This window comes from Pseudochaenichthys georgianus, chromosome 15 (assembly GCF_902827115.2).
Source record: "Pseudochaenichthys georgianus chromosome 15, fPseGeo1.2, whole genome shotgun sequence".
Classification (NCBI taxonomy): Eukaryota; Metazoa; Chordata; class Actinopteri; order Perciformes; family Channichthyidae; genus Pseudochaenichthys; species Pseudochaenichthys georgianus.
The window spans coordinates 12,714,489-12,731,988 of NC_047517.1; positions in this window are offsets into that span (position 1 = coordinate 12,714,489).

Here is a 17,500-nt window from a genome sequence, read left to right on the forward strand (position 1 = left end):
CCAGGTCAACGGTGATTTTAGGTTGGAGGTTAATAAGGATAGGAAATATTGGAACCCAGGAGCTGTGACTTAACGGTCTATAAAGCCTGAAACCAATCTCCGTGATATAAGACTTCCTCACAATAGGAAGCAGAGCACAGTTTGTGTTACAGTGTGTTTCTCTATGGTAACTTATTCTTTTTTTTATGTAGATTAAGTGTGCATGCACTTACGCACTGTGCTAATATATTCTCCTTCTCTTATCAGTTTTGTGAATATGTAACTGCCTCGCATAATTACCCTTATCGGCCGCAGCCCTTCCCAGAACATTTCTAAAACAGCAGCTTTTATTTCCATGCAGGGATCAAAAGGTCCCTCTAGTTCGGTAGAGGCCAGGCTGAATGCACCCCTCCATCTTCATTAATGTCACCCTCCCCCCAACGGCCCGTAGCATCACTCCCGCTGATAGCACTTAGCTTTGTTACCTTTGTATGAAAAGTACAACATTTGGCTACGGGTTGTCACACGGCACGTGAGGTACAGAATGTGGTATAGCCCTGTGAGCGGTGTGGTGTTAAGCGCAATCATGTTGTAAAATAAAGCAGCTTTCGAGCAAAAAGCTTAAAGATAAAGCCAATTTGAGAACATAAGTGGCTTGCGAGGACTTTGAGGGATGGGGCGCTAGTGACAAAAATGAGATGTTTACCTGTGTAACTGAAAGACGCGGCCGGCATTATTAATGAATGAGGTTTTTGTAATGCACCTGCTGGTTCCTTGCCAAGGGAGTGGATCACCTTTCATGGGCAACAATGGCAGTTGTTTGTGCTTCATGGATGTCAAAGCTACTATGAGTGAAAAGACCTTTACATTGTGTGCGCGTCATCTGTTTGTCGAGTGTGTTTTGAACATCTGCGCGTGCAGGGCATGTGTGAGATTAGCCTATATGCCACTATGCAAATCTTCTGTATTCTCTGCACTGATGGTAAATACGAGGGAAGGAGCTGTTCATTTATTTTTTATGACCTAAGGCAATTTCGACCACATCTGACCAGCCTCCAAGAAGAATCCTTGATTACCTGTAATGCAGCAAACAGGGTCCAAAGGTCTGACCGAGTCTATCGGACAAAGTTGATGACAGCAAACCACTCCTTGTTGTAAGCGTGAATGGTTTACAGCCATGCAATAATGGCACACAACAGTCTGAATGAGCCAATCCCATTCTGTCGTACCTGTTACTGAGAAATGACATGTTTCCCAAAATGACATCATGAGGCAGAAATTAGGGGATTTGGTCGGGGGCCTGCTATCCTCTGCCTATTTCAATCATGTTGTGATGAAATGGATACAGTGTTAGGCATGCACTTAGCTTTCTATCCCCCCTCCTAACGTGTTTCTGTTTGTAACCGTGGTACTAGATCATCTAACATCTGTAAACCAGTCGCTTTATTTGAGGGGATCGGAGGGACAAAACCATTTACTGGCTGTCAAATAGAATCTCCCGCTGTTGATCGCCGCTCTGCCTCACTTTTCATTACCCTCCTGTCTCTCCTTCTAACTCTGTCCCTCTCCCTTTCTCCCTCTATCCTTCCCTCACTGGCTCGCCTCCAGGTTGTCTGCTGCAGTCATTGTGAGGCTGGAGTTCAAACACTGCAGCCTTCGGCGCATGAAACGGTGACTTGGAACCTTCCAGAAGTGTGGTACTACAACAACTAAGGTGATTTCATCCTCAGTGGCTGTTTTTCACCGTTAGCTGCTTTTGTCGAAAACAGGTGTCAGGAGCTGCACTAGCTGTGGATTTGTATTATTTCCCAGAAGTTCCCTCTATAAATAATGTGTCTCAGTTCACTTTGTCAATCAGTCATGTAGAAAGTAAAACCAGTGCAATGGAGAAGCACTGCAGAGGGTGATGCAGGGGTACTTTAGTGCGTAACCACAATAGAGAAGTGACAGGCGCAGGTTTTTTTAGCAGCGCCCTGTCCTTGACCCTGTCTGCAGTGTAGGCCAGGTCTGTCTCTGCAGTGGCAGGGACCTGCAGGGCTGCTGCCTCGCTCCGCGCCTCTCTCTCAGATGATCTCATCCTGCAGGGGGGGCAGATCCACCGCATGCTGAGGCCACTTCCAGATGAATCCAGGCTGCAAAGCGGGCGTCTCGTCGGCTGTGCCTGTGTGTGTGACTGTGGGTGCGTTAGGGGCTGTGAGAGTGCTGCGTTTCTGCTCAAACTATACTCATAAGCAAATGTGATTGATCTGACTTGTGTGGAAGACTCAGCTGTGACACCTGGTGGCTGGAGTAGAGATTGCAGAGGGATGTGAAAATAAAACTAAATGGTAATTGTTGTTAATGCATTGAGGGGGGGAAATACATTAAGTGAAGTACTTTTTACGGTGGCCCTGAAGTGCAAGACACCACAGCATTTCAGAAAACACTACAGCATTTCACAAAACACCACAGCATTTCACAAAACACTACAGCATTTCAGAAAACACTACAGCATTTCACAAAACACCACAGCATTTCACATTGGACGGAAAGGGTATTCCTTTAGGGAGAACACTTCTTGTTTGTGATTGGACAGAGCCAGCCAGAGAAGCCCTGCTGTGATGCTGTGAAATGTGAAGCGTCATTTCTTGACTGGCAGCAAAAACAACCAATCACAGCAGTGCTTCTCTGGCTGGCTCTGTCCAATCACAAACAAGAAGTGTTCTCCCTAAAGGAATACCCTTTCCGTCCAATGTGAAATGCTGTAGTGTTTTCTGAAATGCTGTAGTGTCTTCTGAAATACTGTAGTGTTTTGTGAAATGCTGTGGTGTTTTGTGAAATGCTGTAGTGTTTTCTGAAATGCTGTAGTGTCTTCTGAAATGCTGTAGTGTCTTCTGAAATACTGTAGTGTTTTGTGAAATGCTGTGGTGTTTTCTGAAATGCTGTGGTGTCTTGCACTTCAGGGCCACCGTAACTTTTATTCAAGTACAACTCTGAAATAGCTTTACTTGGCTTTAATATTTCCATTTCATTCTACTAGTATATACACAGCCATCTTTATTAGGAACTTGCAGGTTCAAAAGGATCCAAAACATAGGATCAGCACATATAATCAGTGTTGGGCAAATTACTTTGAAAAAGTAACTAGTAATAGTTATAGTTACTGCTCTCAAAAAAGTAACTAGTTACTAAATTATAAAAGTAACTAGTAACAAGTTACTTTACTTTAAAAATAATAACAATACAAATACAAGTTTTTGTGTTGTTCTGTGGCACAGTAAGAGAAAGGACAACTCCCCACATGTACATTAGTTAGGTGCTTCAGGAGATTGGCATTGCTGTTATTCGATGTGGACAATGCTTTCACTGCACACAGTTGCACACAGTTTACATTTGACCGTAATATTTGTTGCGTCCTTTATCCCCACAAATTGAAAATAGTGGTTATATCTCCAAGTTGTAAATTCGCTGATACTTGCATCTGCCATAGTGTGTGTGTGTGTGTGTGTGTGTGTGTGTGTGTGTGTGTGTGTGTGTGTGTGTGTGTGTGTGTGTGTGTGTGTGTGTGTGTGTGTGTTGGTGGGCGTTGCCGTGTATGTGTGTGTGTTAGCAAGTGTTTGTGTATCTGGGCCATTTCTCAATCGCGAGGATGCTGGCTTGGTAGTCGCGTACTTCCAAGTCACTTCCTTCAGAAACAAAGCCAGTATACTTCCAAGCCACGGCTTCGGAAAACGAAGAAGAATGTAACAGACTAACAAGTGTGCCACTCTCTCTAACGGTTTCAACATAAACTGTACCGAAAATAAATAACTCACAATGTCTATCTAATTATGAACTTGCTTTACTTTCACGGAACACATTTTTGGTGATACCAAACAAATGTAACAAAGTAACATATTTACCAACACATGTTCTACGCCACTACATACTTACATTTAAATGTGTGCTGCGTCGGTTCAGCCATTCTCCGCAAGGGTTTTTGAAATTGGTCCGTGCGCAAAGCATTGTGGGGATTTTAAGGACGCAAAGTCTACCCATGTGCAGCCTCGAAATTACCCCCAAACCAAGGACGGGCCTTGGTGGAATTCCAAGTATGCTGGAGATTGGAACAGTCCTTCGGCGGCACTCGATGACATACTATTCTTGAAATATTGGCTTGGAAGCCAGTTTCCTCGAGATTGAGAAACGGCCCGTGTATTTTCCGTATTTTCCCCATTCGGTTCAGTTGGATCACATAATGTAACGCAGTAACGCACCCATTTAAATCACAGTAACTATAACGGCGTTACTGAATGGGAATAGGTAACTAGTAACGTTATTAGTTACCGCAAAAGGTAGTTGCGTTACAGTAACGCGTTAGTTTGTAACGCGTTAGTCCCAACACTGCATGTAATACCATGCATTGTTATGATTAAACTATGAAACTAGAACCACCTCAATAATTAAAATACTGTTTACATGTAAATGCATCAATAATTAATGAACAATGCAAACTTATTTTCGGGTTTTCAGACCAATACCTCTATAACTTGAATGCACAATCATTTGAGACTCTGATAGGGGCCTTTCTGCATTCTGATGTCTTTATAAAGCATTTTTCTGGGAATACCTCTTATCTTTGAATTTTCTGTGAGTCAAACTCTGAATGCATTGAATGAGTAGGATGCATATTTTAAAATACATTCGCATGTATTACATACTTTTAATCATTAAAGCACAAGTACTTTGTTCCACTACTTCAAGTCTTGTTATTTTAACTGCATTACATTTGTTATTTTACTTTGATTGCAATAGTTATTTTAAAATATATAACATAACTTGTAATTAAGTATTTTTACACAGTCGGATTCTAACGTTTACTTACGTCATGAGGCCGATAACTTCTTCCAGCCGTGAATAAATTAAAAACAAATTTTTTTTATTTAAAACCTTGGCAAGTAAACTTCAATTTCGATGCTCTTATTGAAGTTTATTCGACCGTATAGATTGATAAATGTTCTCCTGATTGTCAATAAAAACAAAAGAACAAATCTCTTTTATGCTTCAGTGTTTGAAAAGCGTCACTTCTTTTCATTATTTTAATTGTTTTGACGTTTCAGCTCGGGACTGAACATGACAACATCCATACAAACCAGCCCAAACGATACATAACTTTGAACATATACGACGAAAACAGAAGTCAGGGGCCGTTCAGACATGTGTACAATCTCAGTTGATCGATAACAGTTCAGTAACTCGTAGGCATTTTCTAAATTAGTATGTCAGCTTTTTACGGAGCCCTGGAGGGTTCATAGAGAGAAAAATAAATAAAACGTGGCCACGCTTTAGTAACTCGTGCGCACGCTTTAGTAACTCGTGCGCACGAGTTACTAAAGCGTGCGCACGAGTTACTAAAGCGTGGCCTCGTTTTGTGTGTGTGTGTGTGTGTGGGCATTTGTTTATGATAGTATCGTTCGTTCCGGTGCACTCCGGCAGGACTATAGCACATCGAGATTAAGATTAAACGAATTTCTTTCACTTGGGAATACACATATAACTATGGAGAACCAGATTTGTGTAAATTACTGTTCGTGGTAATTTGAAAACAAATGCCGGGGGTGTCGGACACACACAAACACACCGAACACGCACACACAGAGCGGAGCTGAACACACACACACACACACACACACACACACACACACACACACACACACACACACACACACACACACACACACACACACACACACACACACACACACACACACACACACACACACACACACACACACACACACACACACACACACACACACACACACACACACACACACACACACACACACACACACACACACACACACACACACACACACACACCCCGGTGACAGGACATCTCCTTCATAAAACGAGGGGAATACTCTGGTAGTTCGATGTGTGTAGAGGTGTGTGTGGTTGAACGTAGCAGCCTCGATCTCTACTCAGCGGTTCTAATGAAGGGAAACGCAGTGAAGTAAACAGTAAAAGGCACCGCTCTTTGCAGCTGGTGCTGCTCTTCTCAGATTCTGCTGAATTACACGTTACTGCCTCCAGCGCCCTGTACGACGAAGCCAGTTCAACAGACCCTGGATATGTTTGATTTACCCGGCTGAATGAATGAATGAATAGTGTAAATAGCAAATCCTGCTTCGTAGTACAGGCCACTGGTGCCACAGAGATTTCATAAAGTGAAGGATGTTTTCCTTCTATAAAACAGCTGTGGGCAGCAGATACTGTGAGTCACGGACAGGAATCCCTCAATTGAAATAAAACGAGGCCATGCTTTATTAACTCGTGCGCACGCTGTATTAACTCGTGCCCACGCTTTATTAACTCGTGCCCACGCTTTATTAACTCGTGCGCACGCTGTATTAACTCGTGCGCACGCTGTATTAACTCGTGCGCACGCTGTATTAACTCGTGCGCACGCTGTATTAACTCGTGCCCACGCTTTATTAACTCGTGCCCACGCTTTATTAACTCGTGCGCACGCTGTATTAACTCGTGCGCACGCTGTATTAACTCGTGCCCACGCTTTATTAACTCGTGCGAACGAGAAAGTAAAATGTGGCCACGTTTTATTTATTTTTCTCTCAATGAACCCTCCAGGGCTCCGTAGCTTTTCCATTGAAGAGATATTCCGGAAAATCTCAACAATGATCTTTTCCCTGGAGTCTCAATCTTAGAACAGTTTCTTGTTAGAGCTTTTGTCTGCTGACTACAGGCAGTCAGATATCTGTTGCTTCTTGGCACAGCCTCTGCTCTGCCGACTAACCCCGGAATAAAAAATGTATGATTTTTTTCTTATCTGTTTATCAATCTAGATTGTTCTGGTGTGAGTTGCCAAATGTTGGAAATAAAAGCTGTAGAGATGTCTACCTTATCTTAAATATAATATAACTACAGCATGAGAGAATTAGCCTGCATCCACACCAGGTCTCACATCTTTTTCATTTCTATCATTATTTTCTTCTTTTTTACTGCTTTTTTTCTTTCTTATTAATGTATTACATCAAGTTATCATAATTTATTATCAGCATTATCCTCCAGCACAATAATCAATAATTCAATTGATTTATTCGTCTACTTCATGTTCCAAAAAGCAGATGGTTTTCCTTGTGAATAAAATACGTAATTCTTGATTCTGTTCAAAATGTATATGAACATAACAATACATTCCAAATGTATATTCATGTATAGATATTGTGATTGTATAGCTTTGGCAATGTAGTATGTCATTATGGTCATGCCAATAAAGCTATTTGAATTTGATAGCACTGTGCTTCTGGAGATAAAAGTGCCAACAAACTATTTTCTTTTCCCCTTTTCACTAAGGACAGCAGAGTAGATGCACTCTTCCTTCTGCACGGTCATTAAGACAATAATTCCTCCAGAGACTGAAGGGTCAGGAGTTCTGGTAAGACACATTTCTGTTGAGTTTTTCAAATATATATTTTCAGCACCACAAGCAGAGTGCAATGTAGTTCTTTCATTTTAAGTGAAGGCATACATTACTACAGCCAAACACTTGCCAACTCAAACCAAACCAATCTAGATGAATTAATAGCTCTCCAGTTAATAGGGAAAATATTTGTTTAATATTTTGGTATCACTTCAAATTGGCGCTTTTAATGGTTGACATTATATTCACACATCATTTTTTAACTTGCAGTGATAGTCCAGCTTTACAAAAGACAGCTGCACTGAATCACTCTGCTGTGTATAATGAACTGGGACACAATCCAGCGGTGAACAATATTTAGAGTGTTATCCCTAAGTGGGACGAATGCTTTTATAAAAAAAACGTGTGTCACCTTCTCTCTATAAAAATGAAATCAAAATTGAATCAACTATGTTCGGGTGATTATCAGTGATGCAAATAAAGAAGGCTTACTGTACTGTTTGGGACTGGAACCATAATGAACTTAACTTAATTATGAACAGATGGCAGGAGGAGCCTGATGCTTTCTGGCGGATGCTAATGTTGCTATAATGGAGGCTGTTGGCCTACTATCAGCTGCACTGCAGTGGTTTACTTTGTCATCACTGTCTCCAGCCAAGAGATTGTTGCTGGGTCAGACTCGGATCGTAAACTGTCGTCCTGGCAGAAAGAAAAACGTCCTGCTCCATTGCTCAGCAGAGAGGATGGAAATAATGGACTTTAAAAGTCACTCAGGCTTACTTATTTGTTTGTTACCATATAAATAAGAGTCATTCAGCTTGTCTTTATAAAACATTGGCTCTCAAAGTGCTTTGTTTGTAAATTTGTGATTTGCAGCTATGTCTGTGTGTGTGTGTGGTTTAGGTGTGTGTTATCTGTAGCGTTGCCTGGGTGTGTAGTTGTCCAGGATCCGGGGGCTGCAGTGGGTTATGTAGTGCAGGGTGGGGTCCGAGTAGTTGAAGGGTGGGGGGTTGTACTGCTCCTGGATGTGGTTTGGCACCATGTGAGGGAGCCTGCAGGAAAACACATAAGCCAATCAGAATGCAGGAATAAACAAGAACTCACCTCAACCTTTCAGTATGCTGTAAAGTAGTATATCATTTAGAACAGTGTACATATCATTTCCTGCACAGACTTCAAGCACATTATAAATCTGCATAGATGTGATAGGGAGGTAAAATATCCCACATTCTTACTATGACCAATGCCTACAAAAACAGTGCTTTAGCTACAGCAGTTTCTCTTCAGCCTGTATCATGTGGATCATTATGTTCTGTGAAACTGTAACTGTTGATGTATCTCCATTAAAGCCAGGAGTTACAAATGGGAACATTTTGTACCCTTTTCAATGAATTTCTGGCTTTGATTAGTGCTGTCTATATTTTTCTATTCTGTAGTGTAGACGATCATTTCAGACAATTTATGGAAATGTTTGAATGGGCAGCAGTTGTTGTACTCAGTGACTCATGAATATTCAGGTGGGCTCTAGCCTAGATATTGTGAGTGTTGAAAGACGCTGAAATCTGGGTTTAAAGCTGATTTAAAAATATGAAACATGCATATCCCAAATGCTTCTCCAGACTTGCAGATTTGCAGTTCAGATGTTTTGGATTGTATATTATTATGGTTGTTCCCTGTGCAACTATATCTATCCTCTCTGATAACGAGGTACAGACTGTGCAACCTGGTGTGCCGTGACTCATTCTATGAAAAAAGGGGGGGAAACACAATTCTTGCCAATAAAATATTAAAGATCCTTTGTTTGGACATTAATCACAGTTCATTTTGTGAAATATTTAGACTCACTGACGCTTAGACCAAATATTAGTCAAAGTCCAGCTAGGTCAAATGAGCGTCATTTAGGCTGGGGACGCTGGGACATACTTTTCAAAAGTATAATTTGCTAAAAATGTTCTGACCTTGGGAATTGGATAGTGGCAGTGTTAAAGGAGGACATAAGAGGCAGTAGCTCAAGCATGGATGAAAAGAAAACTAAAGGATAAAAGGACATGCTACTTTAGAAAAAAAGAAAGGATAACTTATCTTGAGAAAACCCCAACAACTTGAACCTAAGTATGAAATATATTAATGGGATGACTCAACAATTGAATGTTAGTGGGACGCACAACTGTGATGTAGTGAAATATTTGTATTATCGCATAAGGTAGGCTTATTAGTTCTTGCCACCAAGTCGTTTATTTTTTAAACAGTAGTCCATTGTATCATTGTGTCTATGCCAGGATGTGTGATATGGTGAAATTTGATTAAAAATACAGGTAAATATATTAATATTTTGCGGGGTACGCACAATAGTAATGTAGGCTGTGTATTTTTGATCTGAAAAAAGTGCCCCCACAGTTTTTAAAAACAAAATAGTTAGATAGTTAGAGATCCTCCATCCCCCCTCCCCCTCATCACTCTTTTAGGAGATCTGTTTTATTAAAACCTAGTCTCCTTTTTTGCAGTTTATCGTGCTGATTCCTCTTCATATCAGCTTGGCTAGAGACTCCCCTCTACAATGGAACAAATTAACATGATCAAATAGTACAATAAACTTCCTTCTCTCCTCGTCTCCTTTTTTCTTTACCCTTTTTTGTATTTTTCTTTTTTCTTTATCTCTTTGTTTTCCTTATTTTCTTTGCATGTGACCATATTACATATGTTTGTTGTAAATACTTTTTGTTTTGTCAATATATTTTGCATCCACTGTAAAAAAACGATAATGAAAAAACAACAACAAAAAACTAAATAGTTATCTATAATGCTGATTTTATAATGATCTATAGATACAATTCTGGAAACCCATTTAAAGACCTACATTTGATGGTGGGAAGTAAAAAAGGAACATTGAAAACCCACCACTTTACATCAGGGACCGTTTTTATATCATACAACATAATTGAAGGACAACAGCATTACCTCCTCCCTGTCTTTTGCCCATTCACTCTAATCTGACAACATAATCCCACAATGCTGCTGCCAACCAGGGCCGTTATATACATAGGGTCTACTTTGCTAATAGCAGAGAAAGCAGGCCAGTCACCAGGGGGATTATGTGTCTCTCTGGCCCACTAACACCTGGTCCAGATGCCATACATCTGTACACACATGCTGTGGCCAAGAACTCATGAACATTATAATGCACTGCTATGCACATTCACACGCACACATGCATCTGGATATGAGTTGTTCTTTAGAAATGTTTTTTTTAAATCTAGTCCTTTAAGATATATAATTGGATGAGTATAGCTGTTTTTACTTTTTTTGTGTGTGAGCAAACAGTAGCTCTAATCTGTAGATGTGTTCCCCTCGTCGTTACTTATACTGGTTAAATTCAGATTTTTTTTCAGTGTTACCAAAATGCAGTTTCATAACTCGGACCAAAGCTGTTAGTAGGAAGAGTTTTTTGTTTAATATAGTAAGAGAGTGGGCAGTCCGTCCTCCATCTGAGAAGTTAATACGAGAAAGCAGTGCTGCAGCAGCAGTGCAGAGGACAAGATGTAAAGCCTTCAAGCTGCTATAAAGGATTGTCTCTGGGCAGACCTACTTGACTACTGTACCTTAAAACACTGGCTGTCAAACTGTGTGTGTGTGCAGTCTTCCTCACCAGCACTAAATGTTGTGCTTACCTGAAATGAACCCTAGAATAGAAGCTGCTGACCTATCTATCCCGTTTTTTTAAAAATAATTAATAATTCCTTACATTTATTATAGCGCTTTTCCAGTGCTCAAAGCGCTTTACAGATACACATTACACATATTTTTTATACATGCAATGGTCACTGTGGACAATACCCACAGGAGCAAGTTCAGGTGAAGTGTCTTGCCCAAGGACACACCGGCTTTACAGACGCAGCAGCGGCAGGTTTCACCCCTTGATCTGATGATCATTGCACAGCGCACTGCGCCACACCGTCCATCTTCATGCCTCGAAGTCATCGAGGCGCTTTTACAAGTACACTCAGAGAGTTTAAATGCACCACAATGGCCATTGATTTAAAAAGCTTGACTATGGAGATATTCTTAGCATGGCTGTAGTGAGGCAGTAATGCTCATTAAATACCAGAATACATGTACATGAGTTATGCACACCGGAAGATGATTGTTGTATGGATGAAATATGAAGAGAGAACATTGCTATTCTTAGAACTCTAGTGAGGCAAAAAACATTTCGTATGGCAGAAGGGTGGTGCCAAAAGAAAAAAGCACGAAGGGTCTCTGGCTGATAGTCTTAGCCTCTTCACACATGCACTGCAACCATGAAAGGATCTAGAATAGCCAGGAGAAGCTGTATGCAACATAAAAAATATTCAGAAAATTAATCTAAAGTGAAATTGTTGTTGACGTTTCTATTGCAACTGGTACTAAAGATTAGTTAGACTTAATTCTCAAGACAATATTCATATTGTTCATATTAGGAAATGGATTATGTGGCCAGTCATGGAGAAGTGGGTGATGAGGAATGGCCTGTGATTGTGTATAAAATACAGTAAAGCGTAGTTATGTACTGCATATTTTAAAATAGAGACATATCTAGGCAAAATTATGATCATAAGAATAAAGGTTATGGTTTCAAAGAGTAGACAATTATTATTTTTTGAATTTTCTATGGATCTTCTTTTTTTTCTGCAAAATTGGTCTACCACTTGAAACCATTGAGAATCTAAACTGACCAATCTACAAACATTTAAGAAACACCTTTCAAGCCTTCAGGAATGTTTGACACTTAAAATATACATATTCTTTGGTTGATATATAATCATTGTCAGTACAGAAAAGTGAAAGAATACATCAAAAACCCTAATGTGTATAATTGAATTAGTCATGCATTCTGTGTGCTAAGTAAAATGGTGTGTAGAATCTACTGAATGGTGCTCTGGTGTTACTCACTCCCCGGTCGCAGTCTTCTTGCTGCAGCAGAAGCAGGCCAGAGCAGCCAGGAGCAGCAGTAGCAGCAGCAGAGGGATGCCGATCCCCAGCACCAGGCCCAGAACAAGGTCAGTTTCCACCTGTTTCACCGGTTCTCTGTCTGAAAAGGGTCAAGTCATTACCAAACATGTTCCTAAAATGCTAAAAAGTCATTTGGAAGTTAGTGAACACAATAATTTTCTACAAAATATGGAATTTAACTATGGCTACACTTCTATATTAAGACATGACAGGGTTAAGGTAAGGTCTTTCATCTAGTAAATGTTTTATGGATGGGGCACACAGTTTATTTACACTGGAGCCATTACTGTACCTGCAGGATGGATAATAATAATAATAAAAATGGGTTTAATTTATAACGCACTTCATATTTCAGTTCAAATCCTGAAGTGCTACAAGCAGTGAGCATGGAACAAAAATAAAAACAGTACACAACACGGTACAATGAATAAAAAGCAGTAAAAACAAACAATAAAAATAGATAAAAGGGTAGTAATAAATAAAAGGTCTAGGAAAAGGCTCTATTGAACAGATGGGGTTTGAGGCCTTTTTTAAAAGCATCCACGGTCTGTGCTGCTCTCATGTGGTTGGGGAGAGCACTCCACAGACTAGGAGCAGCCGAGCAGAAGGCCCGGTCTCCCATAATACGGAGCTTGCAGGAGCGGGTGGTCCGCAAGGAAGTATGAGGGGTGAGGAGTTCCTTGAGGTAGGGAGGGGTAGTTCCATGGATACACTGGTGAGTGAGGAGGAAGACCTTGTATTCAATCCTCAGTTCCACAGGGAGCCAGTGTAGTGATTTAAGGATGGGGGTGATATGATCATATTTGCGCACCCTCATCAGGACCCTAGCAGCGCTGTTCTGGATGTACTAGAGCTTCTGGATGCTTTTTTTAGGGATCTCGATGAGGAGTGCATTGCAGTAGTCCAGCCTGGAGGAGACAAAGGCGTGGACAAGCTTTTCGGTGTCAGACAGAGTGAGTGTGGGGCGGAGTTTGGCGATATTCCTGAGGTGATAAAAGGAGTTGTTGCACAGCTGTTTAATGTGAGCCTCAAAGGTCAGATGGGCATCCATTTTCACACCTAGGTTGGTGATTGTTGAGGAGAGGGTAATGTCCTGGCCGGAGAAGGTGGTGAGAGTGAATGAGTGGGGGTGGGGTGCCAACTATAATGGCTTCGGTTTTGGAGCTGTTAAGTTTCAGGTAGTTTTGCTTCATCCACGCCTGTATCTCCACCAGGCAGGCAGTGAGTGTGGGTGAAGGCAGGGCTGCAGAGGAGGTAGGGTTGATCCTGAGGTACAGTTGGGTGTCATCAGCGTAACAATGGAATGATACTCCATGTCAGCTGATGATAGAGCCAAGGGGGAGCATGTAGAGTGTGAAAAGGGTGGGGCCGAGAACTGATCCTTGAGGGACACCACAGGTCACATCGTGGGTACCCGATTATTAATCTGAACCAGTCAAGGGGAGAGTCAGAGACTCCGATGGTGGAGTGGAGACGTGGAGGAGGATGCCGTGATCGACGGTGTTGAAAGCTGCAGTGAGATCGAAGAGGATGAGGAGAGAGGGAGAGCCAGCATCATCCGTCATCAGCAGGTCGTTGGTGACCCTGACCAGGGCTGTTTCTGTGCTGTGGCCTGTGCGGAAACCAGACTGGAACTTCTCGAATAAGTTGTTGGAGTTTAGATGGTCCTAGAGCTGTGCTGCAACTAGTTTTTCCAGCACCTTTGATATAAATGGGAGGTTGGAAATTGGTCTGTAGTTGGCCAGGACTCCCGGGTCAAGAGAGGGTTTTTTGAGACAAGGTTTAATGACAGTGGCTTTTAGGGCAGAGGGGACATGGCCAGCCTGGAGAGAGAGGTTTACGATCTTAGTGATCATGGGGCTCATGGTACAGATGTAGGATTTCACCAGAACTGACGGAAGGGGGTCCAGGACACAGGTGGAGGGCTTCATCCTCCTAACGATGCCCTCAACCTCTCGCTGAGAGATGTCCGAGAAACAGCGGAGAGGCTGTGTTGTCCCAGGCTGTGGGTCGGCAGTTGGAACTGGAGGTGCAGAGGGACTAGAGAGGAGGGAGCGGATGGTGTCAACTTCGTTTTTGAAGAAGGTGGCAAAGTTGCTACATTGCTTCTCAGTGGAGTCGGAGTGTAGAGGACTTTGGGGTTTGAGGAGGTGGTTTATGGCGGAGAGAAAAGTTGCTTGGAGTTTCTAGTACTGTTGTTGATGATGGAGGAGTAGTACTGGGACCGTGCATCTCGGAGGGACTGTGCGTAGGCCTTCTGGTGTTCATGATAAGCTAACCGGTGAACAGTGAGTCCTGAGGCCTTGAGCCGCCGCTCAAGGACACACCCAGCTGTCTTCATTCTCCGCAGCTCGCCAGTGTACCATGGGGCTGAGCGCGAGAAAGTGACCATCCTGGTTTTGAGGGGGGCGTGCAGATCAAGGAGACTGTTAAGGGACTGTTTGTAATATTCCACTGACTCATTTACTGATGAGAAGTTGGCGGAAGAGAGATGCTGGAGGTCCAAGGTCATGGTGTTCGGGTTGATGTTCCTCAGGTTCCTGAAGCTGATTTGGTGCTTGGGCTTGCTGAGTGGGGACTGGAAAGACAGCTCCATTCAGATGGTCTTGTGGTCAGACACCCCCAGATCATACACTAGCAGATTTCTGATGGGGGCGGAGTTTGTGATGACCAAGTCGAGCATGTGGCCCTTGGCCTGTGTGGGGAGATCAACATGTTGTGTGAGATTGAGGCAGTCCAGAAGTAGTAGAATCTCAGTGGCAGATTGGCAGGAGGGGGAATCGATGTGAATATTAATATCTCCAAGTATGATAATATTGGCAGAGGTTGCGTAGTGTAGTGAGAAGGTCTTGTATCTCTGGGATGAAAGCTGAATTGGGTTTGGGTGACCGGTAGATAAGAAGTATTGTCAGGAGTGAGAGTTCCAATTCCTTTCGGTAGACAACAGCTAGGCCTCCACCACAACCAGTGCTGCGGGCTTTCTCCAAGTAGCTGTTGCCAGGAGGGCAAGCTTTATTGAGGGTGGAGTAAACCTCTGGCTGATGCCAGGTTTCCGTGAGGCACATAAAGTCAATTTTCTTATCAATGATGTGGTCTTGAATGAAGGATGCTTTATTACTGAGTGATTGTGTATTCAGACGTTCTATTTTGGCTTTGGAAGATGTGGTGAGTCTCTGTAGGGGCCGGAGGAGGCTGAAATCCACTCCACGTTTTCCAGACTCCTTCGTGTGTGGAGATCTCGCGATGCTCTCTGTGTTTTCATGCAGCGGTCTCGCAATGTTTCTGGCGCGCTTTGACCCCGTCGTGACTGGGCTCTGATGACGCGTCAGATGCGCGACAAGACGGCAGACAGAGTAGATGGATAGAATTTCTGCATCTCCGTGCTGGGAATATACGGTTTTCCCTCTTCTTTGGCTTCGGTTGATATAGCAATGCCGACGAAGAAGTCCAAGGTGTTGACTGAGGTGCAGGTTGGAGTGTTGGAGTGGTTGAAACTCAGAAGTTGGGGAATGGAAAACCTCAACATGTCAACAGGTCGGGCGACGAAGAAGTTTGGTAGCGGTCCTTAGCAGCGAGGGCTAACAGCAACGAGACAGCTGGAAGGCTGTCCCGTTAGTATACCTCACGTCCAGCAATGAAACAGAGGCTTGGGAGTCCGCCTGCTATCCCACTAGTAGCGGGAGAGAGGCAAGCAGTCGCCGAAGATAGTCGGCGAATTAGGGCGATGCAGCAGGTGAGTCCCGACAGCCGTCAGGTCCAAAGCAGTCAATGATCACGAGGTTTAAGATATAAAAACACTTTTAAAACAGACTAAACGTTTAGCCATGTAACTATAGCTATAGCTCTCGGGCTAAACAGGTTAAAAGCAGATAAAATTGCTTAAAAGCAGATAAAAACTCTGAGGCGTAGGAGAAGCGGCAAACAAACAAGCACCAGCGTCCTCTCCCTCTATAGGACTTTGGATGCAAAGTATGCTCAAGACCCTCACCTAATACACAGGACTGGCTCTTCTCAACGTCCGTTGTGCCGTTGCAAACACACCTATAGCCTCCGTACGTGTTGGCGCATAGGGCAGGATAGACACACACCACCTCCTTGGCCTTACACTCATCCAGATCTGTAAGTGTGGACAGTCCAACAGCAAGTGGAAAAAGAAGTTTAGTTTATATTTTATAACAAAGTGCTGCAGTATTTTGGATTGCTTAAAGTGATAGCTTGGATGTTTTTGAGTGGGGTTGTATGAGTTAGCTGTCCAAAGTCACTGTAATACCAGGAGATGGTGGTCAGCATGCCCCCAGTTTTGAGAAACAGATAGTAGCACCAGAAGTAGGGCTGTGCAATTTAATCGATCTTGCGATATATATCGATATTTAGTTTTCCGAGAAAGTATCGATATTTCAGCCGCGGGTATCGATACATTAAGTCTGATAACTGTGTTCGTTATACTCGCATCCAGGAGAGAAGCTTTAAAAAGGAGACTAATTGAGTCTCTGAGAATGTTCAAATGTATACTTTAATTAATAAAAAGCGCGGTAATGTTACAAGCAGAAGATGGTTCAGTCAGAAAAACAGCTGTGTTCTGGCTCTCGTGAGCGAAGGGAAGAGAGCGAGCTCCACCTTTCCAGCTGTTAAATATCCTCTGCTGAATCCTCCCTGTGGGCCGGTTGGCGCTGCTGGGGATCGGCCCTCCACGTCTCCAATGTTCGTTGTTGCGCATTACAGAGGATTCAGACATTGCACATTAAATATATAACTAAACACGCCTTTTCTCCTCCTTATCTCTTTCATGACTTTTCATTTAATACATTTTAAACGCTGTAATCAATACTCCAAAAATACCTCACGGCTGGTATCATTTCCGGTAGTTCCGAATGTTGTCTCATGCTACCCACGTCTGTAAACAAACGTATTCAAATAAACTGTACCTTCATTTAATATTCAGCAATAATAATATCTCGACGTCTTGTCAATTGTAGTGTTGAAATCAGTAGGTTTCGGTGTGCAACACTCCGTGTCATATCGCTACTAAATTCACCTCTATAGGAAATTGTATATTAGCCACATGCTAAATGCTAACCGGAGATGAAGGATTTTCAGAATAAAAGCTCAACAACTGGTTGTGCACAACAA